We start from the raw sequence: 18,883 nt of genomic DNA, 5'->3' as shown, positions 1-18,883 counted from the left end.
GACATGCCAATGACATTATCACTGGGTTGCGTCAAGCAAGTGAAAGATGGTACAACCAAGGCCAGTGGCAGCTGGTGAAGTTTTAGGATGGGGGGGGGGTGCTAGACCCCGCCCTTCCTTTTTGACACCTGCCACTTCTCTTAAGCCACACTCCTTATAGAATCCACCCACTCCGTACCCTGTATTTCACTTGCTTCCACCCATAGTGTCAGGAGTATACAGCTCAGCATCTTAGTGCAGAGTATACAGCTCAGCATCACAAGACAGAATATACAACTCAGCATCACAGATCAGTGTATATAGGTCATATTACAGATAAGGTATATAGGTCACATTGCAGATAGGGTATATAGGTCGCATTACAGATAGGGTATATAGGTCAGCATTACAGATAGGGTATATAGGTCAGCATTACAGATAGGGTATATAGGTCAGCATTACAGATAGGTGTATATAGGTCAGCATACAATGTCAGGAAAAGAGTACCTTTTGACACTTAAATCTCTGGGCTATATGTGCAGACAGTCTTGCAAAGCTATAACATTACTGCAAAAAAAAAAAAAGCAATGGTTCAGTATGAGCCCAGATGCACAAACCCTCGCGGTACAGGGAGATTGCACCCATTGAGTAATCAGGGGCATGCGCCTGCATGAGCAAATAGGAATACACAATGGCACGGGGGGGGCTGCTGTCAGTGAGGGGAGGTCACTTGGTTACCAAACGGGTCAATGGTAGACTTAACGTTTTTATTAATAAGGGCTCTTGTGGACACAATTCCCAGGCCGCCCACCTGTTGCCACCTCACTATGATTGATGTCTTATTGGTAGTAATAGAGCATTGCATGATTGCACCTGTTTCAGACAGAACTCTCTCTGAAACAGGTGCAATCATGCAATGCTCTATTACTACCAATAAGACACCAAAGCGAGGTTGCAGCAGGTGGGTGGCCTGGGAATTGTGTCCACAAGAGCCCTTATTAATAAAAAACGTCAAGCCTGCCACTGACCCGTTTGGTAACCAGGTGCCCCCCCCAGACAGTGCTCTGATAGCAACCCCCGCCTGTGGGACTCGTGTCTCTGACACCACAGACTCCCCTCGCAGTACTGATGACAAGAACCCCCTGCGGGAAGCCCGGCACTTACTGGGTTGTGGATCAGGCTGCGAATCCTCCTGTGTTTGCACTCTCTTCCATAGTGCAGACACGGGGCCAGGGGAAACCGAAAATGACGGCGCGCCTCCAGGGAAAGCACTGCCCATGTCTTACGGCGGTGTCAATAGAAATCCCCACAACTAGGACACTGACTGTAGGATGGGAGTGTTGTGGCAGACAGCTTTGCGCCACAAGCACTCACAAAACCTGCCAAATGAAGCGTGTCGCCTGCAATCATGTGATTGTATAGACGTCAGGCTACCCATAGTGCACTGCGTCCGGCGCCCATACGCAGTGCACTTAAAGGACCTTTTTTTTTAAAGGACCTTTTTTAGTTAATTTATTATTTTTTTTCTTGATGACCAGCTTTGAGGGTTTGGCGCCCATGCGCCCCCTATGGACGGGCCGCCACTGACCAAGGCTATGTAATTATAAACAGTAATTGCAGCACTTAAATTATAAATTATAATGATAAAAATCACAATAGCACAATCATATATATTAATCCTTATTAACCAAAAAGTCACTCAAATTCATATAATAGTCTGAAAAGTCCATGTGCATCAATATTCCGCAAAGGATGCCACCAATTCATTCCCATTCACCAAACATGGAATGCGCACTCACCAAAAGTCTAGGCTGCCAGATTATAAGGAGTTTATAGGCATCCAATATAAATCTGTATGGGCCTCAATCGTCGTCTCACCAGGAACGATCACCTCCACGCCTCTTCTCCAATTGTTGTGTTTAGTTGATTATCACTGAGTGCTCTGTGAATGACTATCACGGATCTCCAAATCTACCTATGGCAGAGATTGCTGTCACTCTGAGTCAAGCCTGGATTGGGACAAAAAATAGGGAAGGGCATTTTAGACTGAGCAGCGCCGTGAGAGGTGACATACTGCAGTGGGAGGATTACTAAGCAGACCTTAATGTAAAGGAGATCAATCCTAACTTCCTAATTGACAAAAATAAAAACAACAAATTATTGCACTCGCATGTTCTCTGTAGTATGAGTGTCATATCACATCAGTCCAAAGCACCATGCGCTGAAGTGCAGGCCACCTTCTTATGTCCTGACCTCTCAGCATTGGCTAATGGATCTGTAGCTGAAAGTGTTTCTCAATCTCCCTGCGGTGATTGGAGGCAGAGGGAGCAGACCACCAATCACTCTGCAGAGGAACTGTTATAGAAGCTTGGCAAAAGAGCGTGGCGCTAGCTGAAAGGCAGGGTATACTCAGAGAGCCTCCGTTCCCAGTCGATGCCTTGTATGGGGAAACGCATCGGGTGGAGCACCAGTTCTTGACGTTACCAAGCACCAGCTGGCTGGCTTGAGCCGCGGCTGTTTGAAAATCATTTCATTGTCTTTGGATGTCAGTGCCTGTCAAGCTTTTAATAAATCTTTTAAACAAGAGTACTGCACCATGAGGCTGAGTTTGATCTCTATAATCTGAGATCCACCTCATCCTGTAAGCAGCCTCTCTTATCATATTTTCCGAACAGAAGTTTCAAGCCTTATCCTGAGTGTTCAACATCACAGTTTATTTATTGGAGCACAGCATGGACTTGAATACACACATCAGTTAAACTGTATTTTTTTCAGATATACTATTGTATTTGGTTGCGCAATTTTACTTTATCCACAAGTTTATGAGCTGAATATTCAGGCTGTTTGAGTTGCAGCACTTAGCACACAGTCACATTTGATTTTGTCATTTACATTTCAACCATTCTTCTATTTTTTTTATTTTTCTTCACTATTTTTATATTAATATTATTTTATATTAATTTCCTTTTTTTAAGATCCGGGGCAGTGCAGGTATTTCACCATACACTGTACTCAGAAAGAGCATGGAGGGAACTTGCTTGTTGCCAGTACACTACCCTAACTCGCAGTCATTAGCAGTGTCCCAGGCCAGCCAGCAGGTCCACTCTGAGGCTCTGACTGTTCCCAGCTTCGTTCTCAGCAGTCGGAACGGAAGCTGAGATAGGAAGGCAACACTATAAGGCAGAGCAGCTGGAGGAGGAAGTTACATTTTCTGGGGCCTCCATGCACCTTATTAGTTGCTAGGATGCTAAGGCGGGCAACCAATAGTTTTGAGCAGTGGTTGGGACACAGGTTAGGACATGCAGCCCGGAAGCTCCAGCACCCCCGCCCCCCCCCCCGGGCAATGCCCAGTGTGCCCGAATGGCCAGTGCAGGCCTGCTCGGACTGCCTCTAGCTCCTCTGCCAAATTAAGGTTGAATGGTGAAAAAAGCAATGTCTTACAATCAAAATGTAAAAGGAATCAAATCGTTAAAAAAAAAAAAATTTCCATATAATTCCATCAAGAAGTAGCAGATTATCCAAATCAAATAAAAACAAATAACAGTTTTAGGGCTGGTTCACACCACAAAAACGCACTCCAGATCCGTTCCAGATGCGTTTCTGCATGCACATTTTTAATGCGTTTTTGGTGCGTTCCAGTGCATTTTTTTCTTTTTTTTTCCTGTTTTTTTTTCACTGTACTGGGGTCTGGTTCATTTTTGATCCATTTTTTATGCTTTCCAGTGCATTCCGGTGCATTTTTTATGCGTTTTACTGTGTTCCAGTACAGTCCAGTGCAGGAAAAATGTAGCATGTTCTACTTTTTTCTGAAACTAGAAAGCCCTAGAACTGACGCACTGCCATTGGAAATCATATAACCTACTTTCCAGTGGAGGCCCGTGCATTGTGGGCACACGGGCGCCGCCCCCCCATCCATGCACCTGGACCCTTTCAGGACGCCGGACGCATAGATTCCTATGGCGGGGGTGGGAGGGGTGGTACTTTTTGAAGCACCTGATCGAGCCACAGGCTCTAATAGGCTTCAAAATAGGGTGGGCTCAGGGCGCAGAGAGTGCGCCCTGATTCCACCCAATTGTGTGACGATAGCGAATAAATTTCCACTATTTTCACACTAACCTTCCTCCCCGCCAATGAGGAGGCAGGGTGTAAGACCTGTTTCATAATTAACCAAAGCGCCAGGCCACCCTATTGGATGCCTGGCGCTTAGGAAGAGGAGAAGAGGAGACACACGCTGGAGTGGAGGTCGGCATATGATGGGTACAAGTGGCTGCATTTGATGGGCACAAGTGGCTGCATATGATGAACACAAGTGGCTGCAAATGATGGGCACAAGTGGCTGCATATGATGGGCACAAGTGGCTGCATATGATGGGCACAAGTGGCTCAATATGATGAGCACAGTGCCTGCATATGATGGGCACACATGCCTGCATATGATGGGCACAATGGCTGCATATGATGGGCACAGTGGCTGCTTATGATGGGCACAGTGGCTGCGTTTGATGGGCACAATGGCTGCAATTGATGGGCACAGTGGCTGCATTTGATGGGTACAATGGCTGCATTTGATGGGCACAGTGAGACTGCAATTGATGGGGGGTTTCAGTATTTTTCAGTTTGTTTGCACCCCCCAAAAAATTTTGAGCACCAGCCGCCACTGCTACTTTCCATGCATTTTTTATGCATGTGGTGTGAACTGGTCCTAAAGGCGGAACTAACACCCTCCTATCCTTTAGGCACCATTCATACAGGCGTTTTGCTAAGCTGCAAATCCCAGTGGCAGGAATTGAATGATTCCTGCTGTGGGGATTGACAGCTGCATGCGGATAGCAGTGGCCATTGAGCCCTCACACTGAAATGACGAGCTGTCAGCATCTTCAGCTATTTGTCTGTTCGCGAAGCCAGTGATCACCTGCAGCAATCACAGCTGGACGTACAGTATGCAAAGTTTTTTCTTGTCTCAGTCTCTCATTAACGAGATTTCCCTTCATAGCCTAGAGAGACTAAGCAGGAAGTGACAGTTGTCACAAGAACAAGTGTCCTAATTGAAAGATTTCCTCTCTATTCCAGTTCTGATAAAATTATGGATTTGCTCTCTCTCTCTGTCATTCCCGGTGACACTGATGACTATTTCAAATTTTCCTAATGGGGACGCAGGAATAAAAATCTGACAATGGTTCTAATCCCTCACCACTTTGATGACCGAGGATAATCATGTGTCCCTTACCACATGTAACTGCTCGATGTGCTGAAACCACAGATCTTCTCAGCCTGTCATAGACTTGGGCAGTCTGTCCGCAAACACCTGGGCTCTTGGCCACAGATATCCACTGTATACTTGCTGCACCTGGGCTACTTTGGCCCTGTGAATGGAGCCTTCAAGTGAATGTACAGTTAAAAGCATTAAAAAAAAACAACAAACACGTCATACCTTCTCTATGTAATGGTTTTGCACAGAGCAGCCCTGATCCTTCTTTTCCTTGGGTCCTCCGCCGGCACTCTCAGCTTCTCCTCTTCTCCGTGTGCCACTATGATCTGTAATTGGAGAGCGAATCCTGATCAGATCAAACTCTACTAAGAGTTTATTGAAGGTGCTAGAAAAAAAACAAAACTGATAATGCCATTTCATTTTCTTAATATATCAAAAGTCACCAATAGACATCAATAATCCTTCTAGAGTTTACTCTTCATTAAACAGAAACAACAATATTACAACACAAATGCTTTTGGGCTGCTATGGATCTCTTTATCAAGGTACAGACAAAGCCCAATTTGTTAGGAGAACCACATTTTATTTAAATAAATCTTAAAGTGTATGGTTACCTAAAATTACATGTAGCACCCTGATGTTTAGGCAGGGTTGCTATTAAATTTATTTGCCAAGTGATAGTTGCCTTGGCCAATTGATAGGAGATCAATTGATTCCACCCTAACTCTAGAATTACTGCACTTCTCTCCTCTGTCACTAGATGGCCGGGTGTCTGGTGACATTAGATAAGACAAGGACATTGCAAGGACAGATTAGGAATGGTTGGGGTGTCTCAGCCAATGGGCAGGGATTTTCTTGGGTCCCTTGACCTGCTGGGAGAACCTATTTATTTGGGTGGAGTCAGGTGATCGGGGTCTGTGCCACCTGGACGGCTGTTTGGGTGGACGTGTTGCTAGGCCATAAGCATTGGGCCTATCCTGAGACATCTGGCTGCTAGGCTGTCTGAGGGCCTATCCAGAAGCAAGAGAGCAGCGCAGGGTTGGGACTGCGGCTTGCAGTCCGACCAGAAACAACGGTTCTGCTGGCTGGAGAGCCAGCTGTGGTCGGAGGTAGAGGGGAAAGCTGTCACCACTAAGGGACCATCCACTTTGCTACCAGAGACCACTGTGAGTAGATGAAGCAAGCACCTGATCAGTATTCTCACCAGTAAAGGGACGGTGAAGAATTAGGAAAACTTCAGCAGTTGCCAAGCCAGGGACCCAGCCAGTGTAGGTGACACTTGCGGAGCATTATTGTGTGCCAAGCCAGGGACCAAGCAGGCCAGTGGGGTGTTGCTTGAGGAGTATCTGTGAATGCCAAGCTAGGGACCCAGCAGGGATGCAGGGGTGACGCTTGAGGAAGATACTGAGTGTGAAGACTGGAAGAGCTCAGGGGATCCAGTGGCAAGTGGATCTGTTAGTCTAGTGGAAGACTGGGAGCTCAGCTGAGTGAAGTTCTACAATAGGAGGTTGTAGAAGAAGTGGAGGAGTTCATTGCAATGGTGTTAGAAACTGTTACAAGATTGTTGCCATAGGAGACAGCGGTCCTACTCATGCAGATGTGGTGTCTAGCTGGATGCCCTTCCCTGTATGGCTGTCTGCCTATAGAAGTCTCAGAGTCTGCTAATTAACATTGCATCTACTAAAAATTGTCCTGGCCCTAACCCTCTCTCCCCCAGTTCTGTTTAAGAGACAATAAATCTCTTTGCATTCAAGAAGTGTCTGGCGCCCATCAATCTACCTTGCATTACACCCACCATGCCTTGTAACTACACAGAAGTATGTCAGCTGTCCCTAACGCTGGAGGTCACCATTAGGTCTCAAAGGGTCCACTACTTGACTACATATAATTGCTTTTATTGAATGAATAGGGGGGAGGTGTGCACACTTTGGCCTTTTTGGCTTGGATGCTGGAGGACCCGATGCCAGCACTGCCTATCCAGTGGGTAAAAGTAAATGCATAATGTAATTCTTACATTATATATATGTACATATACATAACATAAGCCAATCCATCCACTGGCTTCCACTAACTCAACATATAGAATTCAAAATAGTAACTACAACGTCAAAGCCATCCACAACATTGCCCCCAGCTACATCAACAACTTAACCTCGACATATTGCCCAAATCGTTCATTCTTCTCCTCCTAAGACCTCCTGTTCTCTACCTCCCCCATCAACTCCACTCATGCTTGCCCTCAGGACTTCTCCGGAACTTCTCCCATCGTCTGGAGCTCCCTACTTCAATCTGTCCTACCATGTCCACCTTTCAGTAATCTCCCGAAAACTAATTTATTCAGGAAAACCAACCACCTCCATCAGCTCATCCACTACAGCTTTTACATTTTACCACCTTTCCCTCCTTTTTCGATTGTAAGCTCTGTGTGCAGGGTCCTCCTAATCCTTCTGTATTGAACTGTATTGTAACTGTTCTGTCTCCCTTTATATTGTAAAGTGCTGTACAAACTGTTGGTGCTATATAAATCCTGTTATAATATTAAAAAAAATTAAAATAATTGACACTAAACTCTGGTTTAAAAACCGTTCTATTCAAGTATGTATTTTAACACAGAAAAGTACTTTCTATTGCTCTCAGCCTCTTCCAAATTCCCTTTTTATATGTTGCTGTGTCCTGTTAGCAGGTGACTATGTTCATTCTCCATGGTCCTGCTGTAAGTAGGAGCTTAGCTACCCTGTCTTGCTCACTCCTGAGATGGATTATGGACTATAGAATTTATAGTGTGCATAGAGCAGGGAACATGACCAAAACTAACAGGCACTGCTTGGAAACAATGAGGGGAAAAAGAAGAGGTTCAGGAGTTTGTGGAGGATGTTACAAGGAGGTAAAAAACACAGTAAAAAAATAAAATAAATAATCTTACTGATGAATGCCACTATGACAATGGACTATACACTCACCGGCCACTTTTTATTTTATTTCAGAACTTTTTTCATTCTTTGTGGCATAGATTCAACAGAGTGTTGGAAACATTCCTCAGAGATTTTGGTCCATATTGACATGATGGCATCCCGCAGTTGCTGCAGATTTGTCGGCTGCACATCCATGATGCAAATCTGCCGTTCCACCACATCCCAAAGGTGCTCCATTGGATTGAGATCTGGTGACTGTGGAGACCATTGGAGTACAGTGATCTCATTGTCATGTTCAAGAAACCAGTGATGAGATGATTTGAGGTTTGTGACATGGTGCATTATCCTCCTGGAAGGAGCCATCAGAAGATGTGTACACTGTAGTCATAAAGGGATGGACATGGTCAGCAACAATACTCAGGTAAGCCGTGGCATTTAAACAATGCTCAATTGGTACTAAGGGGCCCAGAGTGTGCCAAGAAAATATTACATTACACCACCGTCAGTCTGAACCATTGGTGGTGTGTTTTCGCCAAATTCTGACCCTACCATCTGAATCTGAAATCGAGACTCATCAGACCAGGCAACATTTTTCCAATCTTCTATTGTCCAATTTTGATGAGCCTGTGCAAACTGTAGCCTCAGTCTCCTGTTCTTAGCTGACAGGAGTACCACCCCTAGTGGTCTTCTGCTGCTGTAGCCCATCTGCTTGTGTTGTGCATTCAGAGATGGTATTCTGCATACCTTGGTTGTAATGTAAATGTGGTTACTGTTGCCTTTCTATCATCTCAAACCAGTCTGCCCATTCTCCTCTGACATCAACAAGGCATTTTCATCCACACAACTGCCACTCGCTGGATAGTTTCTCTTTTTTGGATCAGTCTCTGTAAAACCTGGTTGTGCGTGAAAATGCCAGTAGATCAGCAGTATATGAAATACTCAGACCAGCCCGTCTGGCATCAACAACCATTCAAAGTCACTTAAGGGCTGGTTCACACCTATGCAGGTTGCAGTTTGCATATTCCAGGTGCATTTTGGCTTTTTCAATACACATTGAAGTCTATGGAACCAAAAACCAGAAAAAAATCCCTGGCCCTTTCCATAAAATGCACAGATGTGAACTACATCCATAGCAAACCACATTAAATGAACTGTAGTGTGTTTCTGCAAAACTGAAAACGCACTAAAAAATGCATAGGTGTGAACCAGGTCTAAATCCCCTTTCTTCCCCATTCTGATGCTTCGGTTTGCTCAAGTCGTTTTCACTGCGGATAACTATTTTCTTCTGCGTTTTCTTCTGCTACTTGCTCCAGTTCAGAAAATTTGCCCAAAAACACATCATTCCGGCCAAACTTTTAAAGGCCAGTTTTCTAGTTCACCAGTAAGCTTGCTCCTGTATACCTATAATGGAAAATGGTGTATATGCTCCCAAAGGTAGGTCTGAAATGGTGTACAAATAGTGCCCAATAATATTTTCTTCAAAATGTCTGCTGCCTTCCTTACCTACCTTCCTAATAGGATCTGTGCTTTGCTTACATTACCCATGTATTGTTGCCAAAAGCAACTGATATTCTTTTAAGTTTTTCTGTATCATACGTTTCATACAACCGCCTCTAAATCTGTCTACTGAAATCACATTATTGCAATTCTTAGCAATATTCAACAGATTACTCCCTGATCATGTGGCTATCTACAGAGAACTGTAGAGGGAGCTCTCCATGCATGGACCGATATCATTTAACCTTAGAGCACAGTCACCAGCTATCTCATTTCATTATTTCTGTGATAGAAAAGCTATCTCCTCCAAAACTGCATTATCTTTGTCCCCCAGAAACAGATTGACTGGACTTGTGTGCAAAAAAAAAAAAAAAATACATTTTAACAAAGTAACAGTAATTATTCATCATATACTGTATGTACATTTACTTACAGTGTATGCATAGTCATTTTTTAACTTTGGATAAAGTAGAGAAGGGATATCAGGTTGTTTTCTTCTGTCTGCGTCCTGCTAGTGAGATTTTCCTTTACTTCCTGTCCTGGAGGTGCAACAGGAAATGAGAGAAAATTTCCCCAACGTGAGGTAAATTCCCATTATGGGTAATTGACGCCAGGTCATTGTCCCCCATTGGATGATTTACACTCACCTTATTCTTGGGCGACAACTCTAAAATTTTAGATATCCCTTCAATTTTTGACTCGGTAACAGTAGACACCAGGGCAAATAGGGACACAGACAGCAATGAAAACTTGAAAGAGGGTGTGAACCTTCCCCACAAAATCCAAAGCTGAAAAAAAAATCACCTTTACATAACTTTAAACACTTAAATTGAGTTCTTTCCTTTTCTTTATCCCTATTTCTCTTCCTATATTCTAATTCACTATATTTCCCCCTTATAAAAACATTTTTTACCCACAGGACTTTTTCTTTTTGTCCCGGATGGCGAGACACCTCTTTTTTCTGTTAATGGAGTTAAGCCTCGTACACACGATCGGATTGTTGGCCAACAAAGCGTCAGACTTTTGTCTGAAGGGCGTGTGCCAGGAACTTCTCAAACGGTACACAATTGTCCGTCAACAAACACGAACGTAGTGATGTACTACGTGGAATTTCAGCTCTTGAGCTCCACCCTTTGGGCGCCTTCTGCTAATGTCGTGTTTGGTGAGCATTGATTCTGAGCATGTGTGTTTATATTTTGGACTTTTGTATGACGGACTTGTGTACACACAATACGAAAATCTGACAACAGACCACTGTCTGCTGAAAATTTACTAGCCTGCCATCCAACATTTGTTGGCGGAAAGTTGGCCAACAATTGCCTGATGGAGCGTACTAGGCAAACAGTCTGTCATCACACAATTCCCAGACGAAAATCCGATCGTGTGTATGAGGCTTAAGGCAGGCCATAGACTGTGCAAATTTCTTTCCTTCAGCTGAGCTATTGTCTGCTCTCGGCAGGGGAGGGTGGAGTGGGCAGGGAAGACAGTGGCAATTGCTAGCAGCTAAAGAAGTCGTTTGCGATGATCGGAAGCAAATCCGGTAAGCTGATTGTACCCAAGATGAACAATCAATCAGCTTGGTACATTCAAGCCGTGTACACACTGCTAGGTTGGGTGAACAAAGCAAACCTCACAGCTCAGGTTGGAGCAGCTGTACTAACAATCCAATGTTAGTACAGCGAACGGCACTGTTGTGTTCTGACAGGGGGACGGCTCCCCGCCAGGATCCTCCGGTCAGCACTCTTAGCTGGTGGCTGAGAACGCTGATCCATAGCCAGTCGACAGACCTCTTTCTGTCATGAGCCTTGGACAGAAGCTGGCCGAATGTCGGATCGGCTGCCGTACACACGGGCCAAATGTCAGCCGGGTTCTATTAAACAGGCCGATGCTGGTCAACATTCAGCCTGTGTGTTCTAGGCTTCAGCCTGCCCATCAATGGTTCGAATCTCGGCCTGCTTGACCGGCTGAGATTTGAACCGTGTTTGCTGGCCTTATTATGAACCACTCCATCTCAGGCAACTTTTCTTTACTCAGCCATACGTGAAGATAACACTGTATGCATTGTGGTATATTATCATGGTGGAAGCTGCAATTCTATTGTCCTGGATATGTTATGCTTGGCTGTCTATCTTTACTTTTCCTTTTGTCGCCTTGACTAAATAAAGAAATAAAAAATATTGCATTCTGACTCTAATGCAGTGTTTCTCAACCTTTTTTCAGTCAAGGCACCCTTTAAAATTATGGACAGTCTCGAGGCACCCCATTCTAAAATGTAAAAAACTATTCTGACAGCTTTACATAATGCAGAAACATCTACATGTAGGACACCCAACGTTAGAGGTGATTTATTCTTCCAAAGCAAATACACTTTTCCACACTGGTGCTGACTAGTATTCCTATGTTTCTCTTCACCCTCAATTTCTCTCCACCAGTCAGCTAATGTCACCCCAGTATAAAATAAACAAAGATCTGCTGCCGTTAGAAGTTCTCCTACAAAGGACAATAAAATAGCAGCAGCTGGCACAATGTTGAAGAAAAATCAATAAACAGCATATATAATTATGTTGCAGTGCTTATAAATATGCATCATAATGACTTTCTAGACATTGGCATCTTAACAACCAATGATGTCATCAGTTAATAAGGAGGACGTCTGTTGCCTCCACAGCATCCTTGTTTGCCCCTCTCCCTCAGCACTGGGGTGACATTTATAGTTAAGGTGCATTGCTTATAAAAATAAAGTCCACAGAAGCTCAATCCAGGAACAGATATCCAATACAATTCAATCAGTGGTGAGCAGGAAGCAGCCCCTTACCCTCCTTAGTGGGCCCTCATCACAAAGGCCACATCAGCATGTATATGATATATAGGAAGCCCATCAATCTTTATGCACCATATTCATGTAGCAGCAGACCGGATAATGTATGTAGTAAACCCAGGTACAGCTCTCCTTGTTCAGTATACACTCCAGCACTATTCACCACATATATAACATCCCATGTGGATAAAAAAGAATAAACCTCAATGCGCAGTATGTAAGAACAGCGTTTTATTTCATGTAAAAATAGGGGATATAAACTCACATTTTAAACAAGTAAAAATCGTTTGTGTTTGTTTTTTGAATCCAGCAATCCCCACCAGAAAGATGGCATCAGTATTTTAATAAGGCAGGGGTAGCATTATTGGGCTTTATGCTCAACAAAAAGAGACAAAAACTATTGAAATTGGATTAGGAAACTAGTTCTCTTAAAGAGAAACTCAATCCATATAAAGGAAGTGAGGACTATATTAAAAGATCTGATAATTTAAAAAGACATTTGGAGAAAGAGGAAGTGGCGCAGAAAACAAAGAAAAAGAAAAGATATCTTAGGAATCTTTCTGACTATAAAAGTAATAAAGTCTTTAAATGGCAAAGTAGAGAGGGAACAGGGGGTGGAGTGCCTGCAACTCAGAGCCGGTTCACACAGGGGCGACTTGTCAAGCGACCTAGCCGCCTGACAAGTCGCCTCCCTTTCTGTACAATGGAACCGTTCTAATAGGAGCGACGCAAGTCGCTCCGACTTAGAAAAAGGTTCCTGTACTACTTTGGGGGCGACTTGGAGCGACTTGCATAGACTTCTATACAGAAGTCGTTTTGCAAGTCGCCACGGAAGACATTTGCAGGTCGCCTCGCTGAGGCGACCTGCAAGTCGTGCCGCCCCTGTGTGAATCGGGGCTTAGGGTAATGTGGGTGTGGGGCCTCAGGGACCACCGCAAGGCCAACCTCCACATACTTCGGGGCCTTCACGCCCAAATGGAACTCCATATTATGAATATCCCCATTCAGGGGGGTCCCTCGGGGTCAGGGTAGAGGAAGAGGGAGGGGTAGACGCTCCTTCCCTCGTTATGGGAATTCCATTAATACCTCTAACAGATTTAATCCCCTCTTGAGGGAAGGGAATGATGAGGATAGATATATCACCAAATACCCCGGAAATGGAATACCCTGGCAGGGGGGTCCAATTCATCAAAACAATCGTTTTTTCCACGGGGGTTCCCAAAAACAAAAAGACTAATAGATCAAAAAGAGGGGCCAGAGGGGGAAGATGGGTCCACTCAAAAAAGAAGGAGGGTTTGAAGGACTCCGGTCTCTTCAATTTGAGCACCGCCTCTATTTCCAACGAAGAGAGATATGTGTTGAATCATGGTCTCATGTTTGTACCTTCACGTTCACTCAACAAGTTTGAGACCTTTATTGATCTCCACAAATGTGTTCGAAAGATAAATATCAAACGCTATTTGATTACTAATCCATTCCGGACTAACGTCACTGTTGGCTCAGGAGTTAGGAATACCTCTTTGGCCAATGCTTCCATTTTTAATCCACCCGGTAGTTTGGCCCCTTCACTCTCAGTGTTTAGGGATATGGTGGCTAAGGATTTGGAGCAACTTCAGTCAAAGAAGAATATGAGGAAGCACATGGTTAAAAATTGCCTTGAGCTTCTGAGGGAACATAGGGACATAGTTGTGCGACCCGCGGATAAGGGTGGGGGGATAGTGATCTTGGACTCTGAGGCTTATAAGTTGGAGATGTCCAGGTTACTATCCGACCATGACGCCTGTGTCCCTTTGGCCGGGAACCCCACAGCCAAATATAAAAAGGAACTTATATCCTTGGTTGAAGAGGGGTACCAAAATAAGATCTTATCCAAAAAGGAGAAATACTTTTTGGTCCCAGCTGCTTCTCGTGTACCTGTGATATATAACCTGCCTAAGGTACACAAGGATCCTGTACACCCCCCGGGAAGGCCGATTATTAGTGGCATCAATTCTGTTGCTTCCCGAGTGGGGAAGTACATTGATCATTTTTTGCAACCACTAGTTATTCAAACACCTTCATTCTTGCGTGACTCCACGCAGGCAATTAATATCCTTAATACAGTAAAGTGGAAGGATAGTTAGATCCTGGCCACAGGTGTCCATGTGGTTTGGAACACATAGGTTGCTCCATACATCAGCTTCAAACGAGACTAAAAGAACATGTCACTAATACCAAAAATGGTTACCCAAAGCAGTCTTTCGCATCATTATGCGACCCATCACAATAGAAGTTTAAAAGGGACTGTGTTTTTCATTTTTTTCATTGACAACTTACAGGAAACTGAAGGGTAGCCATATGACTAGAGGGGTTGCCAAATTGGAGACTCAATGAATCTTTAAGGCCAAAACATATAGCCCCCTACGGCATGAATATAAAATGGGACGTGAATGCATTCATTAGTAATGCATGGTGAATGGTCCCACTAGATATTGTGTTTGATTAAATTGAAATATGATTCGTTTTTAGTATTTCTGTTTGTTGGTTTTAATCTAGTAGTTTTTTATTACTGTATTGATGTTTAATAGACTTTATAATAGTTCACCATATATACCAGGGGTCCTCAAACTACGGCCCGCGGGCCGAATCCGGCCCTCCAGCGTTTTTTATCCGGCCCGCGGACTGCCCCTTTAACATCGCAGCACTCCCCCTGCCCTCTGCTACCTCCATCACACAGGACGGGAAACATGACTGGCCCTGACAAAGGACCTTCTGTGCTAAGAAGCAGGTGATTGGTTACTAGGCATCGGGGTGGACCCTGGAAACAATCACCTGCCCCTCACTTCCAAAGTACCGCCCTCAGTCCGGACCTACCATGCCTCGCGTCCTGCGTGATACAGGTAAGTGCTGAGTGAGAGTGCTGTGACATTATACAAGGGGCGGCAGTGTAATATTGATGAGGGGAGTCTGTGATATGGGGGATCTGTGATATGGGCAGTCTGTGATGGGGGATCTGTGATATGGGGGGATCTGTGATGGGGAATCTGTGATATGGGGGGATCTGTGATATGGGGGGATATGTGATATGGGGGGATCTGTGATATGGGGGATATGTGATATGGGGGGATATGTGATATGGGGGGATCTGTGATATGGGGAGTCTGTGATGGGGGATCTGTGATATGGGGGGATCTGTGATATGGGGGGATCTGTGATGGGGGATCTGTGATATGGGGGGATCTGTGATATAGGGTGGATATGTGATATGGGGGGATCTGTGATATGGGGAGTCTGTGATGGGGGATCTGTGATATGGGGGGATCTGTGATATGGGGGGGTATGTGATGGGGGATCTGTGACATGGGGGAGTCTGTGATATGGGAGGATATGTGATGGGGGATCTGTGATATGGGGGAGTCTGTGATATGGGGGATCTGTGATGGGGGATCTGTGATATGGGGGGATCTGTGATGGGGGATCTGTGATATGGGGGGATCTGTGATGGGGGATCTGTGATATGGGGGGATCTGTGATATAGGGGGGATATGTGATATGGGGGGATCTGTGATATGGGGGATCTTTGATATGGGGAGTCTGTGATGGAGGATATGTGATATGGGGGGATCTGTGATATAGGGGGGATATGTGATATGGGGGATCTGTGATATGGGGGGGGATATGTGATATGGGGGGGATATGTGATATGGGGGGATCTGTGATATGGGGGGGATATGTGATGGGGGATCTGTGATATGGGGGAGTCTGTGATATGGGAGTGATCTGTGATGGGGGATATGTGATAGGGGATCTGTGATATGGGGGAGTCTGTGATATGGGGGGATCTGTGATATGGGGGGATCTGTGATATGGGGGATCTGTGATGGGGAGATCTGTGATATGGGGGGGATCTGTGATGGGGAGTCTGTTATTGGGTGATCTGTGATGGCAGAGTCTGTTATGGGGGATCTGTGATATGGGGAGATCTGTGATGGGGGATCTGTGATGGGGGAGTCTGTTATGGGGAGTTTGTGATATGGGGGAGTCTGTGATATGGGGGGATCTGTGATGGGGAGATCTGTGATATGGGGGGATCTGTGATGGGGAGTCTGTTATGGGGGATCTGTGATGGGGGAGTCTGTTATGGGGGGATCTGTGATGGCGGAGTCTGTTATGGGGGATCTGTGATATGGGGGGATCTGTGATGGGGGAGTCTGTTATGGGGGGATCTGTGATGGCGGAGCCTGTTATGGGGGATCTGTGATATGGGGGGATCTGTGATGGGGGAGTCTGTGCTATGGGGGGGACTGATATGGGGGGATCTGTGATGGGGGAGTCTGTTATGGGGGAGTCTGTTATGGGGGGATCTGTGATGGCGGAGTTTGTTATGGGGAAAGTCTGTGATGGGGGAAGTATGTGATATGGGGGAGTCTGTTATGGGGGGAATCTGTTATGTGGGGCTTTGTGATGGAGAGGAGTTTGTGTTGGGGGGCTTTGTGATGGGGGGATCTGTCATGGGGGGGCTTTGTTATGGGGTGAGTCTGTGATGGGGAGGGGGGGGGGGTCTGTGATTGGGAGTGGTTCTGTAATGAGGGGAGTCTGTGAAATACTGATAAGTTCATATTGATTACAATTGTTCTTTATTTTGATATGGGGGGATCTGTGATATGGGGAGTCTGTGATGGGGCATCTGGGATATGGGGGGATCTGTGATGGGGGATCTGTGATATGGGGGGATCTGTGATATGGGGGGATCTGTGATATAAGGGGGATCTGTGATATGGGGGGATCTGTGATATGGGGAGTCTGTGATGGGGGATCTGTGATATGGGTGGATCTGTGATATGGGGGGATCTGTGATATGGGGGGGATATGTGTTGGGGGATCTGTGATATGGGGGAGTCTGTGATATGGGGGGGATCTGTGATGGGGAGTATGTGATGGGGGATCTGTGATATGGGGGAGTCTGTGATATGGGGGGATCTGTGATGGGGGATCTGTGATATGGGGGGCTCTGTGATATGGGGGGATCTGTGATGGGGGATCTGTGATATGGGGGGATCTGTGATATGGGGAGTCTGTGATGGGGGATCTGTGATATGGGTGATCTGTGATATAGGGGGGATATGTGATATGGGGGGATCTGTGATATGGGGGGATATGTGATATGGGGGGATCTGTGATATAGGGGGATCTGTGATATGGGGGGGGATATGTGATGGGGTATCTGTGATATGGGGGAGTCTGTGATATGGGAGGGATCTGTGATGGGGGATATGTGATGGGGGATCTGTGATATGGGGGAGTTTGTGATATGGGGGGGATCTGTGATGGGGGATATGTGATGGGGGATCTGTGATATGGGGGAGTCTGTGATATGGGGGGGATCTGTGATATGGGGAGATCTGTGATATGGGGGATCTGTGATGGGGAGATCTGTGATATGGGGGGGATCTGTGATGGGGAGTTTCTTATGGGGTGATCTGTGATGGCGGAGTCTGTTATGGGGGATCTGTGATGGGGGAGTCTGTTATGGGGGAGTCTGTGATATGGGGGAGTCTGTGATATGGGGGGATCTGTGATGGGGAGATCTGTGATATGGGGGGATCTGTGATGGGGAGTCTGTTATGGGGGATCTGTGATGGGGGAGTCTGATATGGGGGGATCTGTGATGGCGGAGTCTGTTATGGGGGATCTGTGATATGGGGGGATCTGTGATGGGGGAGTCTGTGCTATGGGGGGGACTGATATGGGGGGATCTGTGATGGGGGAGTCTGTTATGGGGGGATCTGTGATGGCGGAATCTGTTATGGGGAAAGTCTGTGATGGGGGAAGTATGTGATATGGGGGAGTCTGTTATGGGGGGAATCTGTTATGTGGGGCTTTGTGATGGAGAGGAGTTTGTGATGGGGGGATCTGTCATGGGGGGGCTTTGTTATGGGGTGAGTCTGTGATGGGGAGGGGGTGTCTGTGATTGGGAGTGGTTCTGTAATGAGGGGAGTCTGTAAAATACTGATAAGTTCATATTGATTACAATTGTTCTTTATTTTAAATATTGTACTGTTTTTTTCCTGTTTTTTTTTTTTTTTTTGCACTACAAATAAGATGTGTGCATAGGAATTAGTTCATGTTTTTTTAAACTATAGTGCGGCCCCCCAACAGTCTGAGGGACCATGAACTGGCCCCCTGTCTAAAAAGTTTGAGGACCCCTGATATATACAGTATAAGGTTTAGTGTGATATTCTCCTTATCCACAAGATGGCGCTGTGTCTGAATGTTATACATCATTTTTATATAGATTTTTTATATCTCCTTATTGTGCACTTGTTGTGCACATTATAAAGCTAAAAAGCTAGTCTGATCTTTTTTTTTTTTAATTAAGTTGTTGATCTAGTAAAAACAAATATATATAAATTGCACTGCTGTTCTAATGGCCACGATTGTTTTCATCACATCTGGCGTCTGGAACGCAGCCCACTTCCGCATTGCAAT

General features: G+C 45.3%; 1 long non-coding RNA gene across 2 annotated transcripts in view; it reads right to left on the bottom strand.

The window, feature by feature from the left end:
- Window positions 1-1,054: 1,054 nt before the first annotated feature.
- LOC141133055 (uncharacterized) overlaps window positions 1,055-18,883 on the bottom strand; it is a 161,119-nt gene continuing 143,290 nt past the window's right edge. Inside the window, exons 4-6 of one of the 2 annotated variants that reach the window (XR_012243004.1) lie at window positions 5,411-5,514; window positions 5,207-5,342; window positions 1,055-1,988 (exon numbers count right to left, since the gene is read on the bottom strand). This is a non-coding gene — a long non-coding RNA (uncharacterized lncRNA). The remainder of the gene's footprint in view (window positions 1,989-5,206; window positions 5,343-5,410; window positions 5,515-18,883) is intronic. The other variant, XR_012243003.1, reaches the window with a different exon arrangement.

The sequence above is a fragment of the Aquarana catesbeiana genome, linkage group LG03 (assembly GCF_042186555.1).
Source record: "Aquarana catesbeiana isolate 2022-GZ linkage group LG03, ASM4218655v1, whole genome shotgun sequence".
NCBI lineage: Eukaryota > Metazoa > Chordata > Amphibia > Anura > Ranidae > Aquarana > Aquarana catesbeiana.
This window is presented reverse-complemented; position numbering and strand designations above follow the sequence as displayed.